The 25304-nt window shown below is 47.4% G+C and overlaps 1 protein-coding gene across 1 annotated transcript in view; it reads left to right on the top strand.

Annotated features, from left to right (window-relative positions):
- The first annotated feature begins 1082 nt into the window (after positions 1–1082).
- The window catches only part of LOC143741266 (GDP-L-fucose synthase-like), a 44476-nt gene continuing 20254 nt past the window's right edge, over positions 1083–25304 (top strand). Inside the window, exon 1 of the mRNA XM_077233687.1 lies at positions 1083–1115. The gene's annotated coding sequence lies outside the window, so the exon portion shown is untranslated. The remainder of the gene's footprint in view (positions 1116–25304) is intronic.

The raw sequence follows: 25304 nt of genomic DNA, 5'->3' as shown, positions 1-25304 counted from the left end.
TGTTGTTTAATGTCTTTTTTATATACAGAATTTTTTGAATATTTTAAGGTTCCCAAATTCACACGTCTAGAAAATCAGTTTTCATTTCATTCCCAGCAGCATTATAAGTTATTCTTGTGGGAAAAAGAGACTTTCATCCAAGTCATCAAGAAAAGTTAGATTTAAAAATATAAATAAAGAAAAAGCAGGACACTAAAATACATTAAAAAATTATTTTAAATCGTAGCGACCACACTTTTGTGTCGTTTCATTTTCTTTGTTTTTGTTATTAATTGATAGCCATTTAGAGAATAGGGTTTGTATCATTAGAATTTTAGCTATTCTAATTCTTACTGATTCCCAGTTTCGATTCCAATAAGGTAAAGTGAGTAATTTTCCTTTTCTTTTGTTCTTTGGTTAACATTAATGACACAGATTGCAGCAGGATTATTAGGCTGCTGTCACTTTAAGACTGTCAAAATATGAGGTAAATCCAGCCCTGGTACTGTAACACACGCATTGTCTTTCTCAACTGTTCTCAAGATTGACTTAAAAACCTATACTGTGTTTATGAGGATAACTTGATGTAATTGTGTGTATATTTGTCCTTTCAAGTACAGGATGACGCGAAAGAAAACTAAATTCATTATTTGCCCACTATCTGAGAGTTTTATGGTTTCTATAATAACAAAAACATTAAAGTAATATTAAGAATAGATCTAAACTATAGTATTTGTAATGAAAAAACTTAAACACGTGGACCCCCCCCCCCCAAAAAAAACATCTAAAATTGACTTATATTGCCTTCATATTACCTAATGTTTCATTAAAAGCTAATTGTAAGATTAATAAAATACCATAATGCAACATTTCTACAGTGTTAGTGCATGGTAAATTTTGATAGGGTGGTGCTGTGTGGATTGAAAAGCTTGTAATTACCCATTTGTAGTTTACAGTTTACCCAAAGACTATAGGTATATCTCAATGGTCTTAGCCATTTAGTCTGGTTCATTCAGTCACGCTCGGGCCCTGGGGCTCGCCAAAGTGATTTTTTTCTCTTGCATTTGTCGCTTAGTGGGTGTTAATAAGAAATTGACTTCTACGATGGATCAGGATTCACAGAGGCTTGAAAAAAGGTAAACAAATCATGTTTACATCTTCGTAGAGAATACGGCTTAGAGAATACACATATTACCCGAAGGAACATATGGAGACACTGGGGTGTCCAGCCGCAGGTGGAATATTTCAACCCCAGGGGTGGCAAGGTGGCTTGCCAAGGGAAAGACACACGCTCAGAGAGGCTTACAGTGGAAATACACATGTGGGGGTCGCTCAGGGGAGGGACCATGCACACCGGAGGCTCCTAGCCGACGCGCAGGCAATAGACTCTGGCGCCAACGTCAGGAGTGCTGGAGGAACTCAGGGCTTTCGGGGAAGCTCACCTGAGGAGAATATCGCACGTATCCAGTCCGTGGAGTGGAATGGCGAGCATGCGAAGACACCTGAGCGGGTCCGGTACTAGCTGGTTGAAGCGAGTACACGAGAGGACACAGGCTCCACTCGGAGATTATAGAATCTGGCGAATGTGTTGTGTCGCCGAGCCTGCAGCTCTGCAGATGTCTGTTAGCGAGGCGCCATGCGCTAGAGCCCAAGAGGACGCCACGCTCCGGGTGGAGTGGGCAGTCACACCAAGGGGGCACGGTCGACCCTGCTACTGGTATGCCAAAGCAATGGCGTCCACTATCCAGTGAGACAACCTTTGCTTGGAGAGAGCCTTTCCCTTCAGCTTCCCACCATAACAGACAAAGAGCTGGTCTGAGGTCCTGAAACACTGCGTTCTGTCTACATAGGCGCGGAGAGCGCGTACTGGACAGAGCAGTGCCAAGGCTGGGTCTGCCTCCTCCGGGGGCAGCGCTTGCAGGTTCACCACCTGGTCCCGGAAGGGAGTGGTGGGAACCTTGGGGACGTATCCAGGCCGGGGTCTCAGGATCACGTGAGAGTAACCCGGCCCGAATTTCAGGCACGCTTCGTCAACGGAGAATGCGTGCAGGTCCCCTACCCTCTTGATGGAGGCCAGTGCAACCGGGACCGCTGTCTTCATTGACAGGAATTTAAGCTCGACTGATTGCAGGGGCTCAAAGGGAGCACTCTTCAGGGCAGTTAGAACCACTGAGAGGTCCCAATAGGGAACGAGAGGAGGGCGAGGAGGATTTAGTCTCCTCGCTCCTCTCAGGAACCTGATGAACAGGTCGTGCGACCCCACCGACTTACCTTCGATGAGGTCATGGTGTGCGGAAATAGCGGCAACATAGACCTTCAGGGTGGAGGGAGACAGCCTTCACTCCGACCCCTGTTGAAGGAAGGAAAGCACAACGCTGATCGAGCATCTCCGGGGGTCTTCTCGGTGAGAAGAGCACCAGTTGAGGAAGAGGTTCCACTTCAACGCAAAGACGTGTCTCGTGGACAACGCTCTAGCGGAAGTGATGGTAGCCACCACCGCTGGTGGTAGGGTACTCAAACCTGCCTCGAGCCGTCCAGGAGCCACACGTTGAGGCTCCAGAGATCGGGACGAGGGTGCCACAGGGTGCCCCGTCCTTGAGAAAGGAGGTCCTTCCTCAGGGGAATGGGCCAAGGAGGTGCTGTCGCGAGGAGTACAAGTTCGGGGAACCAGCGAGTTGTGACATACGGCGGGAGCGTAGACCTCAGCGGGAAACAGGCTGAGGCATCTGCCCGGCCAGGCGGGTGGAGGCAGCAGCAGGCCAGCGGGGCAGAATATGTTTGATGGCCTCGGTCTGTTTCTAGGCAGTCGAGAACTGTTGGGCGAAATCCTCAACTGCACCGCCGAAGAGGCCGGCCTGGGACATGGGGGCGTTGAGCAGACGGGTCCGCTCGGTGTCCCGCATGTCAGCCAGGTTCAGCCACAGATGTCTCTCCTGGACCACAGCTATGGACATCACCAAACCCAGGGAGCGCGTGGTAACCTTCGTCGCCCGGAGAGCAAGGTCGGTCGCAGCGCGCAGCTCATCGAAGAGCCCTGGGTTTGTCCTACCCTCGTGCATGTCTCTGAGCATCTGGGCCTGGTAGACCTGCAGAGTGGCCATAGCATGCAGTGAAGCAGCCGCCTGTCCCGCCGCTCTGTAAGACTTTGCCACAAGGGTAGACGAAAATCTACAGGCTTTGGATGGGTGCTTAGGCAAGGCACGGACGGTGATTGATCATCCTGGACTGAGCAGTTCCAGCTCTACCTCGTAAGCTTTAGAGAGAGGGGCCAAACTCCACTGGAATTGAATGAAAGCGAACCCGTGGCAACCCAAAACATCTCTGGTAAGAGACGGCTAAAAATATTTTCTTTTGGGCTAAAATATTTTTCTTTTGGTATAAGAGTGAGCAAACTATACTGGCTGAGACTGTTTTCTATGGTGCGAGATCAAGAGATTTAAGGCATAGACTGAGGCAAGAGGTCCTCGACCAAGAAATTGAGACCCTTAAACAGGTCAAGAGATTTTCTAAACTGAGGCTGAGTCAAGAAGTTTTGACCGAGGATTGAGCTCTCGCAAAAGTGGGAAATTGAGACCTTTAAACAGGTCAACAGGGTTTTGCCACACCAAAAGTGGGAAATTGAGACCTACGAACAGGTCAAGAAATTTTGCCACACCAAAAGTTAATTAAGGGTAACTGAAATACTGATTTTGGGTGAACCATAATTAATGACCCCTGTCCGATTTTGGGTTAAAAATCGGATCTGTCGGAGACGTCTGACAGATTACTAGACGAGCGTTGAACAAAATCCACGGAAAACAGAAAACAGCCAGTATGGGGAAATCTCAAAATAAGCTTGCCAAAATTTGATATACCGGTTTTCTATCAAATGCTGAAAGAATTACGGGGAGAAAATGCATGCAGGGTATTGAAAAGTTTAACCTAATATCATGATTTTCCAAGGTGAGGGAACATTGAGCGCTACGAGATTAAAAGTAGTGCGGGAATCAGTTGAACAGGGCAGTGAGAAACAAAAAGGTTGTTATGGCTGCATTCAACATGTGTGAATAGGCAGATAAAGTCGAACTGCCAGGAGAAATAAAGTTTTTACTTCTTCATCCAGTAAATGGATGCATGAATTTAGATGTTTGAGAACTTAAATTTACATGATAAGGATTGAAGTAGCAAGCAGCAATAAGGCTGTCTGTGTGAAGTAGAGGGAACTGTAAGTGAGAGACTTGATGGAAGAGGGAAGTGAAAAACAAAAAGGTTGGTGTGTGAGATATGTGTGTGGGGATTGTAAGCAAACAAGCATGTACTGGTTAGATGCAGAACGAACTGGCATGTAGGGAGAGATGGAAGAAATATAATAGAAAACTATATGTGATGGAAATAAAATGTCTGACAGAATTTATGGAAATCAAATTAACAGTTTAAATGGTATGAAAAGTGAGTTTCAGAATAAAAATAATGCATTGAGTATGATTAACTGGGATTAATGTGATATAAAGATAAGGAATGTTCCCTTTCGTTGTCACTCCGAGTTACGTCGGATGACGACGAATGGGGTTTCGCTTAGAAAGCCTATCAACTTCGAGTATTACAAAACGAGCCAATGGCAAGGAAATGCCATGGGTCTGCGGAATTTGCATGGCGTAACTCCGCCCCACCTCGTGGGTATAAAAGGAGGAAGCCGGCAGCAAGCAGAGATGTTTTCGCTTCGGAGCCAAGTGTATTCTTCTCTCCACAAGCCATCTCTGAATTGTCAGCTTTACAAACGAGTACCTCGAGTGTTGGTGTGACGGCGATCTACGGCGAGAGCGTGCTTCCTGCTGATCTGTTGCAGTGGTCTGCCAGTCGGTGCGTTTCTCCCCGGGTGCTTCAACACTTGAGTTTTCTCTCACTAAAAGAGCTTACACGTGGCACGTCTTTTTAAAGATGTCTCGCCCGTGTACTTCTGGTTGCGGCAGATTGGTATCGGACTCTGATGGGCACGAGCGTTGCATAGTATGTTTGGGCATTGATCATGCTAGAGCAGCGCTCGTGGATGACTCATGTTCTCTCTGTGGGAACATGACCATCGCGTCATTACGGTCGAGACTCCGTGAACTCGCAAGAGTGAGAGTCCCCTCATCCACCCCCCGTCCTGCGGCTGGTGGCCAGGGTGACCTGAGGGTTACGGTCTGGAACAAGGCGCCGACTATGTGTCCGCGACCCCAGCCCCCCTCTTCAATGACGGTGCCCGCTAGTGAACTGCTGATTCCCGCGGGTCTACCCTCTGGTGGCCCGCGTGCTTCAGTTGAAGCTACAGAGGAAGATGCCATGTCTGTTGCAGCATCACTAGGCGGGTTTGACTCTTCTGGAAGTGAGGGCTCGTCACAGCTGCCACCTTCCGGTGTGCATACGGCTGTGCTCGAGTCTGATCCGGAGATGATGGCCATGCTTTCCCGGGCAGCCGCGAGCATCGGACTTGAGTGGAGGCCTCCACCCTGTCCTGAGCGCTCGCGGCTGGACGATTGGTTTTTGGGTAAGGCCGCCGACCCTCGTCCTCGGCAAACCCCAATACCTTTCTTCCCGGATGTGCATGATGAGATCTCGAAGTCCTGGAAGACCCCCCTGTCTTCTCGGGACCGCTCGCTGGTCTCATCCGCCTTTCCTCCCCTCGATGAGGCAGCTGCCCGTGGGTACACTGGGCTTCCCCTGGTTGAACGCTCTGTTGCCATGCAACTATGTCCTCAGAGTGCTTCTTCTCTGGGCGAGCCTAAGCACCCATCCAAAGCCTGTAGATTTTCGTCGACCCTGGTGGCAAAGTCTTACAGAGCGGCGGGACAGGCGGCTGCTTCACTGCATGCTATGGCCACTCTGCAGGTCTACCAGGCCCAGATGCTCAGAGACATGCACGAGGGTAGGACAAACCCAGGGCTCTTTGATGAGCTGCGTGCCGCGACCGACCTTGCTCTCCGGGCGACGAAGGTTACCGCGCGCTCCCTGGGTTTGGTGATGTCCACAGCTGTGGTCCAGGAGCGACATCTGTGGCTGAACCTGGCTGACATGCGGGACGCTGAGCGGACCCGTCTGCTTAACGCCCCCTTGTCCCAGGCCGGCCTCTTCGGCGGTGCAGTTGAAGACTTCTTCAACAGTTTTCAACTGCCCAGAAACAGACGGAGGCCATCAGACACATTCTGCCCCGCCGGCCCGCTGCTGCCTCCACCTTGCCGGCCGGGCAGACGCCTCGACCTGTTTCCCGCCGAGGGCGCCCTCCTGCGGCTCCCGCCCCTCCCGCCCGGACCACGCAGCAGCCTCCACCCAGGGCCGGTCGCGGAGGAAGCCGTACGAAGGCGCCACAGCCCTCTCCTGCCCCGCCCCCCGCTAAACGCCGGGCCAAGCGGCGCTCCTGAGACGGGCTGCTCAGGGATGATGGTTGTTTCTCAGGAGGTGGTAGCAGGACCACTCCTTACCCCGGTGGAGGGCCGGGGGAGAATCTTTTGTTCTCCACTCCCCGCTGCTCACCCACGGGTGGGCAGCACCCTAATGTGGTTAAAGTCAGAAACAATCCCCTCTTCCCTGAGCTCACAGAGTTCTCGGGCGACACAGAGCGCCGTCCACAAGCCGGGCTCTCCTCGCCCCCCTCTGTCCCAGAGGCGGTTGACACGGCGTGCCGTCCACGGAACGCTTCGCCCCTGTCCCCCTCTGTCGCCAGACCCCTGGCATAGCAGGCCCCCGCGGGACGACCAGCCTGGTCCTCCCCTGGCCCCCTCTGCCAGGGCGCGGTTGCTAACTGTGCCCCCTCTCCGGGCCGCTATGCCGTCCACATCTGGGCCAGTTACTCCGCTTCGCTGCCCCTCCGGGGGGACGCCTGTGGCTCGCATGATCCCGTTGAGTTCCTGGGAGCCTGGCTAGAGCTTCCCCGTCTGTCCCACTGGATCGCGCGTATCGTCAGGCTCGGCTATGCGATTCAGTTCGCACGGTCTCCTCCCCGCTTCAGGGGAGTCCGCTCCACTTTGGTCGGTGGCAATGCCCCTATCATGAGAGCAGAGATTGCCACCCTGCTGGCGAAGGGTGCAATCGAGACTGTCCCTCCAGCCGAGATGAGGTCCGGCTTCTACAGCCCCTACTTCATTGTCCCCAAGAAAACCGGTGGGTTACGGCCAATCCTGGACTTGCGCGTGCTGAACCGCTCCCTTCACAGGATGCCGTTCAAGATGCTCACCGCCAAACGCGTTTTCGAATGCATACGGCCCCAGGGTTGGTTTGCAGCGATCGACCTGAAGGACGCCTACTTTCATGTCTCCATTCTTCCTCGACACAGACCGTTCCTCCGGTTTGCTTTCGAGGGGCAGGCATACCAGTACGCGGTTCTCCCTTTCGGGCTAGCCCTGTCTCCTCGCATCTTCACGAAGGTCGTCGAGGCGGCCCTTGTTCCGCTTCGAGAACAAGGGGTTCGCATCCTGAGTTATATCGACGACTGGCTGATCCTAGCTCACTCTCGAGATCAGGTTTGCGAACACAGGGACCTAGTGCTTCGGCACCTAGCCCGTCTGGGCCTTCGGGTCAACTGGGAGAAGAGCAAACTTTGCCCCGTGCAGAGGATCTCTTTTCTCGGTATGGACATCGACTCGGTCGCCATGTCCGCGCAGCTTACGAGCGAGCGCGCGCAGTCACTGCTGACTTGCCTAAGACAATTCGAGGGCAAGAGTATGGTTCCACTGAAACTTTTTCAGAGGCTCCTGGGGCATATGGCATCTGCAGCCGCGGTCACGCCGCTCGGATTGCTTCATATGAGACCGCTTCAGCTTTGGCTTCGCGACCGAGTCCCGAGGTGGGCATGGCAACACGGCACGTTCCGAGTACCAGTTACTCCGACCTGCCATCAGTTCTTCACCCCGTGGGCGAACCTCGGTTTTCTCAGGGCCGGTGTCCCCCTGGCACGAGCTTCCCGGCATGTTGTTGTCTCAACAGATGCCTCCACCACGGGCTGGGGCGCCATGTGCAATGGACATGCTGCTGCGGGCTCCTGGACAGGACCCCAGCGGCTGTGGAATGTCAATTGCCTCGAGTTGTTGGCAGTACGCCTTGCCCTGCACCGCTTCCGGGCGTTGCTCAGGGGTCAACACGTACTAGTCCGTTCAGACAATACCGCCACTGTAGCGTACATCAACCATCAAGGTGGTCTACGCTCCCGCCGTATGTCACAACTCGCTCGCCACCTCCTCCTATGGAGTCAGAAGCATCTGAGGTCGCTTCGAGCCATCTTCATTCCCGGAGCGCTGAACTGTGCAGCCGACGAGCTCTCACGGCTTCAGCCCCTACCTGGAGAATGGCGACTCCATCCCCAGTCGGTTCAGCTGATTTGGGACCAGTTCGGGGACGCGCAGATAGATCTGTTTGCCTCTCACAACTCGACCCATTGCGCCCAGTTCTATTCCCTGACCGAGGGCACGCTCGGCACGGATGCTCTGGCGCACAGCTGGCCGCAGGGCCGCAAGTATGCGTTTCCCCCAGTGAGCCTTCTTGCGCACACTTTGCGCAAGGTCAGGGAGGACGAGGAGCTGTCATTCTGGTTGCCCCTTACTGGCCCAGCCGGACCTGGTTCCCCGAACTAGTACTCCTCGCGACAGCACCTCCCTGGCCGATCCCTCTGAGGAAGAACCTTCTTTCTCAGGGACGGGGCACCCTATGGCACCCTCGTCCCGATCTTTGGAACCTCCACGTGTGGCTCCTGGATGGGACGAGGCAGGTTTGAGTACCCTACCACCAGCGGTGGTGGCTACCATCACTTCCGCTAGAGCGTCGTCCACGAGACACGTCTATGCGTTGAAGTGGAACCTCTTCGTCAACTGGTGCTCTTCTCACCGAGAAGACCCCCGGAGATGCTCGATCAGTGTTGTGCTTTCCTTCCTTCAACTGGGGCTGGAGCGAAGGCTGTCTCCCTCCACCCTGAAGGTCTATGTTGCCGCCATTGCCGCACATCATGACCTCATCGAAGGTAAGTCGGTGGGGAAGCACGACCTGGTCATCAGGTTCCTGAGAGGAGCGAGGAGACTAAATCCTCCTCGTCCTCCTCTCGTTCCCTCTTGGGACCTCTCAGTGGTTCTAACTGCCCTGAAGAGTGCTCCCTTTGAGCCCCTGCAATCAGTCGAGCTTAAGTTCCTGTCTATGAAGACAGCGCTCCTGGTTGCACTGGCCTCCATCAAGAGGGTTGGGGACCTGCACGCATTCTCCGTTGACGAAGCGTGCCTGGAATTTGGGCCGGCTTCCTCTCACGTGATCCTGAGACCCCGGCCTGGATACGTGCCCAAGGTTCCTACCACTCCCTTCCGGGACCAGGTGGTGAACCTGCAAGCGCTGCCCTCGGAGGAGGCAGACCCAGCCTTGGCACTGCTCTGTCCAGTACGCGCTCTCCGCGCCTATGTAGACAGAACGCAGTGTTTCAGGACCTCAGACCAGCTCTTTGTCTGTTATGGTGGGAAACTGAAGGGAAAGGCTCTCTCCAAGCAAAGGTTGTCTCACTGGATAGTGGACACCATTGCTTTGGCTTACCAGCAGCAAGGTCGACCGTGCCCCCTTGGTGTGACTGCCCACTCCACCCGGAGTGTGGCGTCCTCTTGGGCTCTAGCGCATGGCGCCTCGCTAACAGACATCTGCAGAGCTGCAGGCTGGGCGACACCTAACACATTCGCCAGATTCTATAATCTCCGAGTGGAGCCTGTGTCCTCTCGTGTACTCGCTTCAACCAGCTAGTACCGGACCCGCTCAGGTGTCTTCGCTTGCTCGCCATTCCACTCCACGGACTGGATACGTGCGATATTTTCCTCAGGTGAGCTTCTCCGAAAGCCCTGAGCTCCTCCAGCACTCCTGACGTCGGCACCAGTGTCTATTGCCTGCGCGTCGGCTAGGTGCCTCCCGTGTGCATGGTCCCTCCTCTGAGCGACCCCCACATGTGTATTTCCACTGTAAGCCTCTCTGAGCGTGTGTCTTTCCCTTGGCAAGCCACCTTGCCACCCCTGGGGTTGAAATATTCCACCTGCGGCTGGACACCCCAGTGTTTTCCATATGCTTCCTTCGGGTCATATGTGTATTCTCTAAGTCCCCCCCCTCCGGGCTGGCATTAATTGCATACTTCCCCTAAGCTTGGGATATGCTTCCCAGTGTACCTTGGTATTCCTGTGATAAATGGAGTCCTTGGTCCAGGCTGACAGGGATCTCGATTTACGCAGGGCACTGGAAGACAGCTGAGAAGGTGGCGTGATTAGACTGGTAACCCCATTCGTCGTCATCCGACGTAACTCGGAGTGACAACGAAAGGGAACGTCTACGGTTACGTATGTAACCCTCGTTCCCTGAGTAGGGAACGGAGACGTTACGTCTGCCTGCCACTTTGCGCTGTACCGCGGGGATCGCCTGAGCTCAGTCTTGGCTCCTCAGCGAAGAAACATATCTGCTTGCTGCCGGCTTCCTCCTTTTATACCCACGAGGTGGGGCGGAGTTACGCCATGCAAATTCCGCAGACCCATGGCATTTCCTTGCCATTGGCTCGTTTTGTAATACTCGAAGTTGATAGGCTTTCTAAGCGAAACCCCATTCGTCGTCATCCGACGTAACGTCTCCGTTCCCTACTCAGGGAACGAGGGTTACATACGTAACCGTAGACGTTTCATTAAGCAAAATGGGGAACAATTCTATATTTTAATGGTAAAATAATGATTGAAATTATGTTTAGTTTTAGTTTGAAAACCATTGTGTTTTCAACCTAGGGTCCAGATATGCTGGGGGTACAGCAACAGGGTTTGCTTATTCAGCCCGGTTTCCGGATGTTAGATATGTACTTGTTCTGTAATTAGGGTTGTTGATGATAATAACAAATTAGTAAAATGTAAAGACAACTTTGACCAAAGATTCTGGAAATCAATAATGTATAATGTTGGATATTTGTTGATATTAAGTCATTGAAGCAAAATATATTGTCTGTTTTATAAATGAATTTATGGGTCGGGGATAATTTCCCTGGACAAGTATGACTAAAGTTAAACGAAAACTTTGTGAAAACAACTTAGAATATTTAGAGCATTTCGATGCAGCTTATGAAAATTAATGTTCTGCCAATAATAATGATAAAGATTATGATTCGGCTATTGTAATTGAATCCGCCACTGGTGGACTGTAAAAGAATACAGAGAACTGCTTATCAGCTCTGTTTGCATTCCTGATTGGGACACACTGCTTCAAGGGTGTGCAGTAAGTTAGAGTCGTTTGCAAGCTTACAGTGATCAAACTATAGGCAAGGTGTCGGATGCTGTAAGTTGAGGCTGACAAAAACCCATCAGATGACAGAGAGTGTTTTTAATTGTGGTCAGCAGGACTATTTAACACGTAACTGTAAATGCCCACAGAGAAGGTGTTTGAAAATGTGATAGTGACACATTTCTTGTGTTAATGTGGGCTTGAAAGTAGATCAGTGTTTAATATGATGATATTAACATTTTCGTCTGAGAAAGAACAAGAGATAAAAACAAGGTCAAAGGATTGAAGTCTTAAAGTGAATCCCTTTGAAGGAAATATCTATAATAGTAATTCTTATAAGTTAATTGATGAATAAAGGTTGAGGTAAAATTACAGATAATGACTGCTAATATGAGTTGCAAAATTGTAAAAGTACTAAAAGGATGATTTAAAATGATTCCTGCAAAAGATGTATGTGTATCAAAATGTATCATAAGCAGAGTGTGATAGCCTCGTAAAGGTTAGTGTGAATCCCGATTGGAGATTGATAAACTCCTAGGAAAAATTTAAGTCAGATATTAAGCTATGGTAATTGAGAAATTGACAACTAAAATTGAGATGAAATGGGAAACATTATTGAGATCTAGAATAATTATTTTTATTTAAGATCAAATAAGCAGATACAGTAGCACTGGATAAACAGTTGCTTTATGTAAATCGTGCAGAAAGGCATCTGATTAAACAAACAACTTGTTAGTGTTTTTTTAACGTAAAGGAAAAGTGTGCTGGTTAAAGGGTTGATAATTAATGTTGACCATGAAAGAACTAAAAGCTGATGTTTTGCTTTTAAAAGATAAGCTTGTGATTTGGCTGAAACAGTTTGCTTATCTAAATCTGGTGTGGCTGAAACTGTCAGCGCGACAGAGACTCAATATGAGTGGATATTTGTAATATCTAAATTCCCTGATGTATGGGCAAAAGACACCTATAAAATTATGTTTATTTGAAAACGTATGTAAGGTTTGACAAATGTATTAAGCTGGGCTAGAATTAAAAGATAGTAGATAAAGTTTGAAGTTAGAAGTTTATGAGAGGGCAGTGTACCAGTCCTAAACGCCTCAGAGTCTCTCTCATTCAATGTCAGCTAAAAGCTGTTTTTTGAACCTGTGTCATAAGTGACAATAAGCTATTTATAGTAAAGCACAGTGTTTCAGTTGAAAACCATAGACACAGAGATGTTAAAAGAAATCATTACCATTCAGAGGGCAATTTGTATTTAAATGTTAAAAGTAAAACTGAATGACTTTAAAGAAGTCTTTAAAATAATGCAGACCTTACACGATAGAAGTGACGTTTTTGATTAATTTATTTTAGGACCATTAACTTCTTTGTCTCATTTGAGTCTCCACCATTCAGGGCCGATGGCTCCGGCTACAGATGTAGATGTACACTGAATAGACGGATGTGAACTAAATTCAGTGAATCTAAGCAGTGCTAGGTTTCTGCTTTTAAGATGTCAAATGTATTTTAGTGATGAAATGCTGCTGTTATTAACCTGTCTCCCTGTGTTAACACTATTAGGCAGTCCAAATGGCTCTGGTGACTCTTGAATGTGCCTTCCCTAAGCTCCAGAAAACAACTGATATGTTGGAGAAAACTGATTTGGTAATGGGAAGAGCCGTTACCAGTGTGCACGAAGGTGATTTTTCAATGACGGGTAAGATCTTCTTTGGCCAGACAGAAGGCAACCTAAGGCAGGGGGTCACCGCAGACACTGGGCATCTCCTGATGGGGGGTGTTTATGTGAGATGGGTATGATAGTCAAGCAGATTCTGTGAGGCAGTCTGACCCAGAAATGTGAGTTCCTCTATACCACTCACCAGAAACCCCGTTCATTGTAGGGCTTGTTTTTAATTGTGACAAGTGTCTGCAACTATGGCAGGGGACGACACCCTGAAGAGAAGAAAATAAAGATAAATAGCTGACGGGAATGGACTTTCAAAAGCCAGCTGATTCCATGAGGTGATTGCCATTATTTGCTGCGGAGACAGTAACAAAACTTAATTATATGAGGGAAATGATGTTGGTTGCCATATGGGCAAGTAAAATGTATAGAAGAGTTAATTTTGAGCTAATATGTCTATAACATAGTTTTAACTCCTGAAGGTCGTTAGGCATGGTGGTGGCTAAAGATGAAGACAGCTTTGTAGATTTGAGAAAAGTCTGGATAACAAAGCTGAATGGTAAAAGGTTAATGTAATGAATTTAATATTACATTTTGTCTAAATTACAGTCTTAGGAGGCTGTTGAAAAGATTATTTGTTTATAGTGAGAGAGACTGCTTGAGTGGAGGAAGGGATGTAACTGTGTCTGTCTTTTTGTTATCGGCCTGCTAAAGAACAAAATAGTGATAATGAACCAAAACAACCCAGCTGACTTTCCTAAAATCAAATGAATAATGAACAGACATGCTTTGAAACTGGTTAAGAGACCATGTAAAATTAGGTAAAAGCTACAGTAAAATGTGAAGTTTAAAATCTTACTTAAAATTTAAATCTTTTTAGAGATGGTATAATGAAAAGCGAACATCGAAAATGAGCAGTTGACTGCACTTTATGTATTGTATGTGTTAGTTTGGGGTACTAATACTCTGTCTGAATAGTGTGTAAATTGTGTCATTAGCCACTAAAATCTTGTAAGGCAAATGACAAATTTTAAAGAAGCTGTTAATTCTGTTGAGTCATCTGATGAAAAGATGATGCAGAACATGGGATGAGTTTTAAATGGATTAGTTATCCACCTCTGTCTGCTACTGGTAATTATGAATCAATCTATGGATTAAAAGCATTTATGTAAATTGGATTTGTGAAGTTGTAGAGCCATGTCCATCATGGGTTGAGATAAAGTAAAATGTTATAGATTTGAAGGCAATAACAAAGTGACATATTGGATAAGTCAATATCCAATTATCCAGAGAGTCCTTCACATTTATGAATATTGTGAACAAAGGGGGAAAATGTTGTTTGACTGACATGGACCAAGTCTGTACAGCACAACCTGACCTGACAGAAACAATTGATGACTTTGAAAATGTTTGTAGATGACGGGATTAAGAGACCAAACAACAGGCCTGAAAAGCAGGATACACTGTAAGACTGAGGGCCGTTGCCCTCCAAATACTCTGATAAGAAGATGTGATTGTGGCTTTGAGTGATATTCTTGTTTCAAGAGGCAGAGAAAGATGTCTGAAGGAAATTTGGCTGAAGGACAACGTTTGGGTTAGTGATGATGGCAAACTTTATCCAAACACCATTATGTTGATTGATGCAAGAGTTGAATCATTGCATCAAAAGGGGGATGGTAACAATTGCCAAATATGGCCAAAATATGGTTTACTAGGGGACAATATATGTTGGGAGGACACTAGGCTTAATTGGGTAAAAGCCTGGCAAGAAGCCATTCTTCTCCCTAACAAAATTGCTGTCTGTAAGTGTATTTGCAGGACTGTTTCAGCAGGAAACGCCAGGGCAGATGTGGCAGCGAAGGCCGCGGCAGCATAGCAGACAAAAGAAACTATGTGTACCTTACTATCTGAAAATAACCTCAACATTTGTTTTTCTTTACAGAGCATGCAAACTTTGATACAGGGCAGAATGTGCCCAATAAAATAATGGCTATGGATGAATTTGACTAACTTTCCTGGCCTGGGTTATTAATGTGGCATAAAGAAACAGGGCCACACCTGCGCAGCTGTCATGAAGCTGCACATGGAACATGGACAGAGGTGATCCAAACGCAGGCTTTATTAAGAGGAGAATCCAGAGACAGGTACAGGGAAACATGCAGGGTTCAAAACCAGGTAAGCAGTCCAGATCAACAATAAAACAATGCAGGGATAAGGCAAACGGAAGACCAGATAAAGGCAGGGAGTCCAGGAACCGTGAAACTAGAAAACACTCGGAAACACGAAGAAACCAGGAAAACGCTCAATGCAGTAAGACACTTACAATACTGAGCCCCGAACAAAGGGAAAACTCAGGCTTAAATCAGGGACGCTCAATCTAAAACAGGTGCAATAAATAAACCATAATCAGTCCAGGGTAAAATATAATGGAAACAATAAACTAGGAAGGAGTGCCCCCCAGAGGCTCAAACGGGCACTCCAGCCGCAGATCGTTACATAACCCCCCCTCTAAGGAGCGGCTTCCAGACGCTCCTAAGAGCTGCGGAGGGAGGTCGACGGGGGATAGGGTGGAGGGCCAGGCCCGTGGAGAGGCAGGGGGCTTGGAGACCAGAGCCAGGCACGAGACCACGGGGAGACACGCTCCGCAAGTAGCCAGGGCGGAGCATGCTTGGCAGGAAGAAAGGCTGGAGCATAAGTGACAGGAGAACAGAACGGAGCACACATAACACAGGACCAGGGCAGAGTACACTTAACAGGGGACCAAGACGTAGGGAGCACAGGGCTGGACAGGAGCAGTGACATGGAAAGCTCAGGCAAAGGTGGTCGTGCAAAGGTCCATGTAGGCGCCACCTCCATGACCCTCTCAGGCGAAGGTGGTCGTGCAAAGGTCCATCTAGGCGCCACCTCCATGACCCCATCAGGTGTAGGTGGTAGTGCAAAGGTCCACGTAGATGCCACCTCCATGGCCCTCTTAGGGCCCCTACTGCCCCCCCCCCAAAAAAAAGTTCTTGGGGAAATTTAAAGCTAAAGCCTCCTGGCTGAAAACCGCCACTGGAAAAGGCTCCTGAAGCTTGAGAGGCGCAGGTAAGGCGAGGCGCAGAGGCGGGGCTGGCAGGGCAATGCGCAGAGGCGGGGCGGGCAGGGCGAGGCGCAGAGGCGGGGCCGGCAGGGCGAGGAGTCTGGGAACGCCCTCCGGAGCCTGGCGAGGCAAACGAGTCCTCCTTCTCTTCCTTCTGCGACGGCGCGTCACTAGGCTTGATTCACTCACTAGGCTAGATTCGGACCTGGACGCACTTGACTCACTTGATTCGGCACTTGACATGTTGCGTGGATTCGGAGGACCTTTTACGAAGCGCTGGTTCAACTGGGCTTTCATGTAGCGCAAACTCGGCGGAGCACGTGTGAAGCGCTGGTCCACCGGGAGACTCTAGATGCGTGGATTCAGTGGGTACCTTGTAAAATGGCGAAAATGGCACTCCAGCCGCAGATCATTACAGCAGCGCATAACTTAAAATTTTCCTTTTACAGAATGTCAGGGTGGATTGCAGCAAACAGAACTGATTCTGTTCCAGATGTACAAATATTGTGTTGTTGACATGAGGAAAGTGGGTTGAACGTTTTTCAGAGGAAAAGGACTGTGAGTGCTATTAAGTGAGGAAGAAATTATTTAGTGATAAGATGATTTGTAAAATGTGAAGAAACAGAGTTGAATTGGACAAGTGTTGAGAATAAACTTGAAATTCTTTATGCATATCATCAGCAAGGTGTACAAATGGTGAAAATTGCACAGGTCACACCAATAGGCACGACCGGCCAGACAAGCGGTCACTAACAAAACCTTAAGGTCTTCATTCACAGGTCAAAGCAGGAGATGGTTCACTCCAGTAGGGGTGCATCGTGATCTAAGGGGCAAATCTGGTAATGATCAGAAAATGGTTGGAGAGTGGGACACCTGGGTCAAAGCCTCTCACCTTAGACACCGACAGGCCTCAACCATCATATAGAGCGCAAAGTGAGGGGTCAAAGGCTCGTGCTAGTAACAGCCTCCCTCACCGACGAGGGAAGGACTACGGCAACGACTCGCAAAGAGTCACCCTGGTGAAGACGGAATGTCCATGGGGCAAACGAGATGACCAACACACCTGGAGGAAGATGCACCAACTAATGGTTTGAGTTTAGCAAAAGAATTTGTTTTTGTGATGATTTTGATGATTTTATTTGATTGAATCAAAATAGGGCTAGATCAAATGATTTGATTGGTTAAAGATTCATTAGAAAATATTTCAGGTAAATTATAGGGATTATTATTGAAGAAACTTGATTAGGCTTTCCATTAAGGGTAAGAAAGGCAGATCATGGGAAAATCTGTATGGTAATAAGCTAAAAGATGGTCCGTAATGGAAATATTTGAGTTAATTTTGAACAACTACAGTGTACATTGGTTAAAAGAATGGATAAAAAATACAAAACCTTTTCTGGATAGATTTTATTAAATATGGTGTTAAATAGAGCTTACTAAGTAAAACCATTGGCTGATTGAATTAAAAGTTAGGAAAATATGGTTAGGAAAATTGAGGGGATATATGGAAATGGGCGTGGACTGATGGTAAATGGATAAGATTGGTTAATCTTTGGGGGTTGGGGGTACTGGTTGTAAAACTGTACTACCAATTTCAGCGATAGGATTATCAATATTGTTATATTTACCATGCAACATAATGTGTGTTTCCAGCTCAGTACAGAGACTGGTTAAAGCTGGGAGTCTGTTCAATTGGATGAACAAAATATGATGATACAAGTAGTGGGAGCTACTGTGACATGTGTTAGATTGTATGGTTTTCTTTTCTTTTTCTTTCTTTCTATGAATGTTTTTGATATGAACAGAAGGTTAAAAGCTGTGGTTATCCGCTATGTGATGACGTACAAGGAGAGGGGTCGAAATGAGGGATTTTATTCTACTTTTATTTCTTTGTATTTCTTAGCCTGTTGAAATGCCATGTGGGTTTCAAGATGTGTAATGATAACCAGAGATCAAGAATATAAGTGTGATGATATGACTTAAAATTTGCTCTATTATTTTTATTATTATGATTGGGTAATCTGAATGATAAAAAGGAGGGAATTGTAGTAGAAATTTTAATAGTCATTGATCCCAAACAGGTATCATAAGAGAAAGAACCTATTCAATGTATAAAAGTATATGTGTGTACGTGCTTGTGTGTGTCGTTTCAGGAACATATGGGACAGGACCTCTGACCTTAGGGACGGTCAGTTTTGGCCAGCTTATTTCAGTACCAGTTTGTGTCTTTAAGTAGAAACTGAACAGCAGTGAGGACCTTATCTGGGTGGGTGAAAGGTAAAGCGGGTGAGGAGGAACCTTGAAAAGAGTATAAAGGCTGTCTCATATCTTCCTGTTGGGTGTCACTCTCTTGCACAGCGTAACTTCTGTGTACTAGACTGAACCTATTTTTGCAAGAATCAATACTTTTCTTTTTTATTAATTTGACTCTGAGTGTCTCTTACGCAGTGATGATGTTTAACAGAATTGTTGCCACAACAAAGCACTCTGAGGAAATAGTTGCATGGCAACAGAGCATTCAACCGGGGGAAGCCCAGTGTACCCACGGTCGGCTGCCTCATCGAGTGGAGGAAAGGCAGATGAGACCAGCGAGCGGTCCCGAGAAGACAGGGGGGTCTTCCAGGACTTCGAGATCTCATCATGCACGTCCGGGAAGAAAGGTATTGGGGTTTGCCGAGGACGAGGGTCGGCGGCCTTACCCAAAAAACAATCATCCAGCCGCGACCACTCAGGACAAGGTGGAGGCCTCCACTCGAGTCCGATGCTCGCGGCTGCCCGGAGCATGGCCGTCATCTCCGGATCGGACTCGGGCACAGCCGTATGCACACCGGAAGGTGGCAGCTGTGACGAGTCGTCACTTCCGGGAGAATCAAACCCACCTAGTGATGCTGCAACAGACATGACAAAATCCTCTGTAGCTTCAGCTGAAACACACGGGCCACCAGAGGGTAGACCCGTGGGAATCAGCTGTCCACTAGCGGGCACCGTCATTGAAGAGGGGGGCTGGGGTCGCGGACACATAGTCGGCGCCTTGTTCCAGACCGTAACCCTCAGGTCACCCTGGCCACCAGCCGAAGGACGGGGGGTGGGTGAGGGGACTCTCACTCTTGCGAGTTCACTGAGTCTCAACCTTAATGACGCGATGGTCATGTTCCCACAGAGAGAACATGAGTCATCCACTAGTGCTGCTCTAGCAAAATCAATGCCCAAACATACTAGACAACGCTCGTGCCCATCAGAGTCTACACCAATCTGCCGCAACCAGAAGTACACGGGCGAGGCATCTTTAAAAAGACGTGCCGCGTGTAAGCTCTTTTTGTGAGAGAAAACTCAAGTGTTGAAGCACCCGGGGAGACACATACTGTCTGACAAACCACTGCAGAGATAAGCAGGAAGCACGCGCTCGCCGGAGATCGCCGTCACACCAACACTCGAGGTACTCGTTTGTAAAGCTGGCAATTCAGAGATGGCTTGTGGAGAGAAGAATAAACTTGGCTCCGAAGCGAAAACATATCTGCATGTTGCCGGCGTCCTCCTTTTATACCCACGAGGTGGGGCGGAGTTACTTCATGCAAATTCCGCAGACCCATGGCATTTCCTTGCCATTGGGTCGTTTTGTAATACTCGAAGCTGATAGGCTTTCTAAGCGAAACCCCATTCGTCGTCATCCGACGTAACTCGGAGTGACAACGAAAGGGAACTTGAGGTTGGTCATGAATTTAAATATTTAGGAATAATAATAGATTCTCAGCTTTCTTTAAAAAAAAAAACATGTGAAGAAAGTTGTGAAATTTAATTTAGTGTTTAAAAACTAACTTAAGATCTTAGATAAAATGCCAAATAGTTTTCATCATTGTAGTTTTTTAACAGTTTTATTTTTTGAGTTGGGAACATTTGATTCAATTTGTTGATTTAGTAGGCCTACTTGTTTCTTTGATCTTAAATGGTAATGCTCCACCAGTTTTTAAAATTAAACAGGAGAGTATTCATGTAAGCTCCACCCAGTGTAACCGAAAATATCAGACACTGAATATTTCAGAACACCGTCCCTAAATGTAGGTGTGTGTGTAACATAAACCAATAAGCTGGAAAAGTTATTTGCCATTTCCTCATAACTCACAGAGCAAGTAATGCATTAGTAAGGAAGAGAATTAATACACATTCTAATACACGATTCATCAGATGTAATTTCATAAATTATGGTCTCATCAGAAATTCATTGATGAAAAGTATTATAAGGCATTTAAGATGTATATTTTTGTCTGTATACTATTGTGTTTTTAGGCCATATTGATACTTAAACAGAGATGGCTTGACTTTACAGGGAGTGTCAGAGGTCAAACTGGCTTTACCTGTTTCAGCTGTCTATAGCCTATAGAATGTGCATAGGCACCTATTAGGGGTGTGCAAAGCAGCCGGTATTTGTATCTGTATTTGTATTTGTTGAGGGGGAAAAAGTATTTGTATTTGTATTCGAGTAAAATCCAAAATAGGCGTAAAAATCTAGCTTTTTTGCGTTACACTTCTAATTTACGTTATAGTGTAAGTATTCTTTAATTATATAAATCCAGCAATGAACATGTACCAAGGAACGTCATTGAAAAGAAAATAACATAACAGCCATTACCTCATCCATGGTTAAACCAACAACTAATAAAATACCATTGTGAACATTATGAATCCCACCACCACCCGTCCTTGTTGGAGGACGCTGAACAGACAGAATAATGTATAGCGAGGCGGTTGATTATGAGCCTGACGCGAAGCGGAGGGGTCTTGAATCAGCTTGAAGGGTTTGTATTCGCTATAACAACCACCTCGCTATACATTATTCCTCTTACTACATGGCTACCTACCAAATAAATCAATAATTTGACTCAAAATATTGATTTAAAAAGGAGTTTATTGATTTAAAAACTATTGTATCGCTTCCGCTAAAAAAAATAGTCCGTTCCGTTTAGAATCCATGGCAACGCTCTGTTTTTCGTGGCAACGGTGTGTTATGGTGCGTTCACACCGGACGCGAATAGCGCGTCAGGCGCGAGTGATTTCAATGTTAAGTCAATGCAAAGACGCGTTACGCGCGTAAAAAGGCGTAGAGCGCGGCGCGGTAGACGCGAATTCGCCTCATTCGCGCGTCAAGTTCGCGCGAATGGCGCGAATTAAGCGGCTGGCGCGTTAAGCGCGTTACGCGCGAATGATTTAGTTAGTGCTATTTGTGCATTCACGCGTTTGACGCGAATTTGCGTCTGCCGCCCGAGTTGAAAAATCTGAACTTCTGCGTCAATTCGCGCCGCGTTAACCAATCCGGAGCCTAGCTGCATGCTGCTGTCATGTGGCTGAAGTATCTGGAGGCTTCAATAAATTATTTTGTAATATGACTGGTTCTAATGCACAACAAAGCAAATATTTTTTCACATAAAACTTGACTTCAATATATGAGACATATTCATTTTGTATTGAATGCTATTTATTCCATATCTAGATATATGAAATATTATTAATGTAAAGACAACCAACATACTGCATAAGTTCGTGTCTGGACAGTGTTGTTCGAGAGAGAGAGAAAAATCACAGGACAGATTAATCACTTTTGGAGGCAGGCTCCATTTATCATCAAAACAAAAATAAATGACAGATTAGGTGGATGAGGGCGAGGGTGCTCCTCGCTCCGATGCGGGACAACAGGTCATCAAGCTGGGCGCGGGACAGGCGGAAGTACCGCTGAAAGCCGCCGTCGTCCAGGCGCAGCTCCTGGAGCGAGCCAATGGTGAAACTCGCCACACTGGGTTCGCCTTCGAAGGGTCTGATGGACACAAATACGGCGACGATTACCCCTACGCCGCCGTTCTGCTCTCCAGAGCAAATTTAGAGGGGTGACTCTCCGATGAATGCTCGATCAACATAAAAAAGATGGCCGCCAACGGGTTTCGATTCTGACGCGCGTGACGCGCGTAAATTTCGCTTCAAACTTTTGTTTTTACGCGCGTCAGTTTCTCTCTTGACACGCGAATTAACACAAAGTGGTCAAGCGTCAAACTAGACGCGGTAGACGCGAATTTGACGCGCTATTCGCGTCCGGTGTGAACGCACAGTTATACTTAGCAGCGGTCTGTTATTAAGAAATAACCGTGGAAATAACAGACCGCATTCTACATTAGAATTCAACCAAGCCATGTAATAAAAACAAATAATTACGGAGCTAACAGAGCTACGTAAACAGAGCGAACATGAGAGCACCCGGCTGCAGACGTCAATAATGCAGCGTAATGAAATAATCTCCCGATCAAACTCCACTTCCCGAAAGTTATAAACTGCCTCCGGAACCCAGTTAAGGTACAAAAATCTATTCAACAAAAATAGTAATGCAGTTAAGTGTTTTTTCGCTTAGCCGAGCCCTCTCTGTTGCTGTGTGGAGCAGCCTGTGTCAGTCACCTCTTCCTGAACGTCACTCACTCACTCGCGAACTGCGGTCTCGTGAGGAAACGCAGCTTTTTGATATAAAGTTTTTCTTGTTCCCGAATACAAATATTTTCTAAAGTATTTGTTCGAAATAAGTATTTGTAAAAAACACGTTATTTGTGCCTTTCCGAATACCGTATTCGGGTTCGGCTCCACCCCTAGCACCTATTGTACAGTATCTGTTGGTGTTCCTATTATTATTAGGGGCCAAGCACCGAAGGTGCGGAGGCACCTATTGTATCTGTTCCGGTTCTTATTATTATTCTTTGTTCTTCTTCTTTTTCTTCCGACTGGGTGTCTATGGCAGCCCATAGAACCGCTAGCGGGAGATTTGTGAAATTTGGCACACTGATAAAGGTCAGTCCAAACTTTCACCATAGCAAATTTGGCGTCTCAAACCCAATTCTTCTAGCGCCACCACCTGTCCAAAGTTTCACTCATATTTAGTCTAATAACTTTTGAACGATAATGGGTAGAATCAAATTTCTTTTTTCCGCTGATTCCTGAGCTCATGGCGATTCGATTGCACCCTATGATGTCATTTTTCGTCATAAAAACGTCCGCCATTTTGAATTGTCCAGCAAACCTACTTTTTCGAACTCGTCCTAGGCAGTTTGTCCGATTTGCACGAAAATTTAACCAGATCATCTTCAGGCAGTGCTGACAAGTCGATTCGTTAAACCGTTTTTGATAAACGCACAAACAAATTTTACATATCCATAGCGCTTGCGAAAACAGACATAACGCTGTATCTCCGCAACTCTTAATCGTATTAAGACCAAACTTGGTACATGTCATCACAAGCATGACCTGAGGATACATGCTGCGTTTCGGCGCAACGCCACCTACTGGTCCGAAGATACGAAAAATGGCTATTTTTGCTTATAACTTAAAAAAAAGGAGTTGACTGATATCCAATTTTTCATATTGACCAATTTAGCCGTGTACCAAAATGCTGTATTTTCTAAACGCATGAACGTATCGTTATGAAACTCTGTATGAGTCATCAGTATGATGCCCTGAAGGAGCCTGAGAAATTTTTAACCAGCGCCTCCTAGTGGTAAAATAAAAATTTCAAATGCTTTTAACTCTGGGTGTGGTTGACTGATTTTCACCAAAATCGAATCGTATCATCTCCAGACCGTGCCGATTAAAACTTATGGATTTCGTGACGATAGACGAAACCGTTGTCGTATACCACAGCATCAAATTTGAGGCATGCTGCCAAAATGACTATTCAGGCTTTATCTCTGCAATGCCTTGACATTTTGACACCAAACTTTGTATGTGTCATTGTCACCTCACTCTGACCACATCACATTGATTTCGTAACTGCTCCACCTATTAGTTGAAAGTGATAAACCATTAAATCATATTATAAGTTACTGTATATATGATTTTTAAGCCATTTTCCCAAAATCCTCTTAATGTCTTTAATTGCTCCTTGCTTCTGTCTGTCTGACACTCTCAGCTACTCTCAGCCATGCTCTGCCCTGGCTCATTGCACTGCCGGCTCCGCCCTGGCCCATTCCACTGCCGGCTCCGCCCTGGCCCATTGCACTGCCGGCTCTGCCCTGACTCATTGCACTGCCGGCTCCGCCCTGGCACATTGCACTGCCGGCTCCGCCCTGGCCCATTCCACTGCCGGCTTCGCCCTGGCCCATTCCACTGCCGGCTCCGCCCTGGCTCACTGCACTGCCGGCTCCGCCCTGGCTTCCTGCACTGCCAGGTCCGTCCATGCTCCGCCATGCCACGGTTCTAGCCCTGTTTCCCTGTACGGGCCCTTTTGTTTTATGTTTGATCACATTTTGTAAATAAACTGCACTTGGTTCTCTACAAACTTGCCTTCAGTGGACTATATTACACTTATATACTAGCATAGCTATTATTATTATTAATTAATGCACAATTAATCATGTGTAAGAAATTATGTTAAAGTGGTTTTATTATGCACTAATGTGTTACATTATATAGTAAGATATGTGTATTAAAATTAATATAATTTGTATATATTAGGATAATCATTAACTGACAGTTTTGGGGAGACCCGATTCCATAGGGGGCCCCATTTGTCATGACACCGGCAGCGCTTACTCTCTTTTCTTTCCGACAGAGTTCACGCACACAGTCTGTCGGGTTGAAGGGTTTTTGTTATGATTTATAATATAATTTTAATCAGCACATTTATCAGCTTAAACATTAATTCAGTGTTTCAGTTATTTTGTTCCAGCTTTATGTTCATTATTGTTTGTTTGTTTCATTAAACTCCACTGCACTTGGATCCTCATCTCCGCCTGCCTTCCTTGATTCCCCAGCAATGGATCCAGCAGCGAGATTAGTCCGCCAGTGTCAGGGTAATGGCCCCCTCAAGGACCACACTAGAGATTTTCTAGACATCTCTAGACATTTTCTAGACTTCACCCGCTGTACCTGCTCCGGCCTGGCCACCCGCTGTACCTGCTCCGCCCTGGCCAGCCGCTCTACCTGCTCCGCCCTGGCCACCCACTCTACCTTCTCCGCCCTGGCCACCCGCTCTACCTGCTCCACCCTGGCCACCCGCTGGACCTGATTCGCCCTGGCCACCTGTTGGAGCTGCTCCGCCCTGGCCACCCACTCTACCTGCTCCGCCCTGGCCACCCGCTGTACCTGCTCCGCCCTGGCCACCCACTCTACCTGCTCCGCCCTGGCCACCCGCTCTACCTGCTCCGCACTGGCCACCCGCTGTGCCTGCTCCGCCCAGGCCACCCGCTCTACCTGCTTCGCTCTGCCACCCCCTCTACCTGCTCCGCCCTGGCCACCCGCTGTACCTGCTGCGCCCTGCCCGCCCGCTCCGCCCTGCCAACCTGGTCCGCCCTGCCCACCCGCTCTACCTGCTCCGCCCTGGCCACCCGCTCTTCCTGA

The sequence above is a fragment of the Siphateles boraxobius genome, unplaced genomic scaffold, assembly GCF_051911475.1.
Source record: "Siphateles boraxobius isolate OS27281-9 unplaced genomic scaffold, OSU_SipBor_1 183, whole genome shotgun sequence".
NCBI classification, from domain to species: Eukaryota; Metazoa; Chordata; class Actinopteri; order Cypriniformes; family Leuciscidae; genus Siphateles; species Siphateles boraxobius.
The sequence above is the reverse complement of the archived record's forward strand: the minus strand, read 5'-3'. Positions and strand labels throughout refer to the sequence as shown.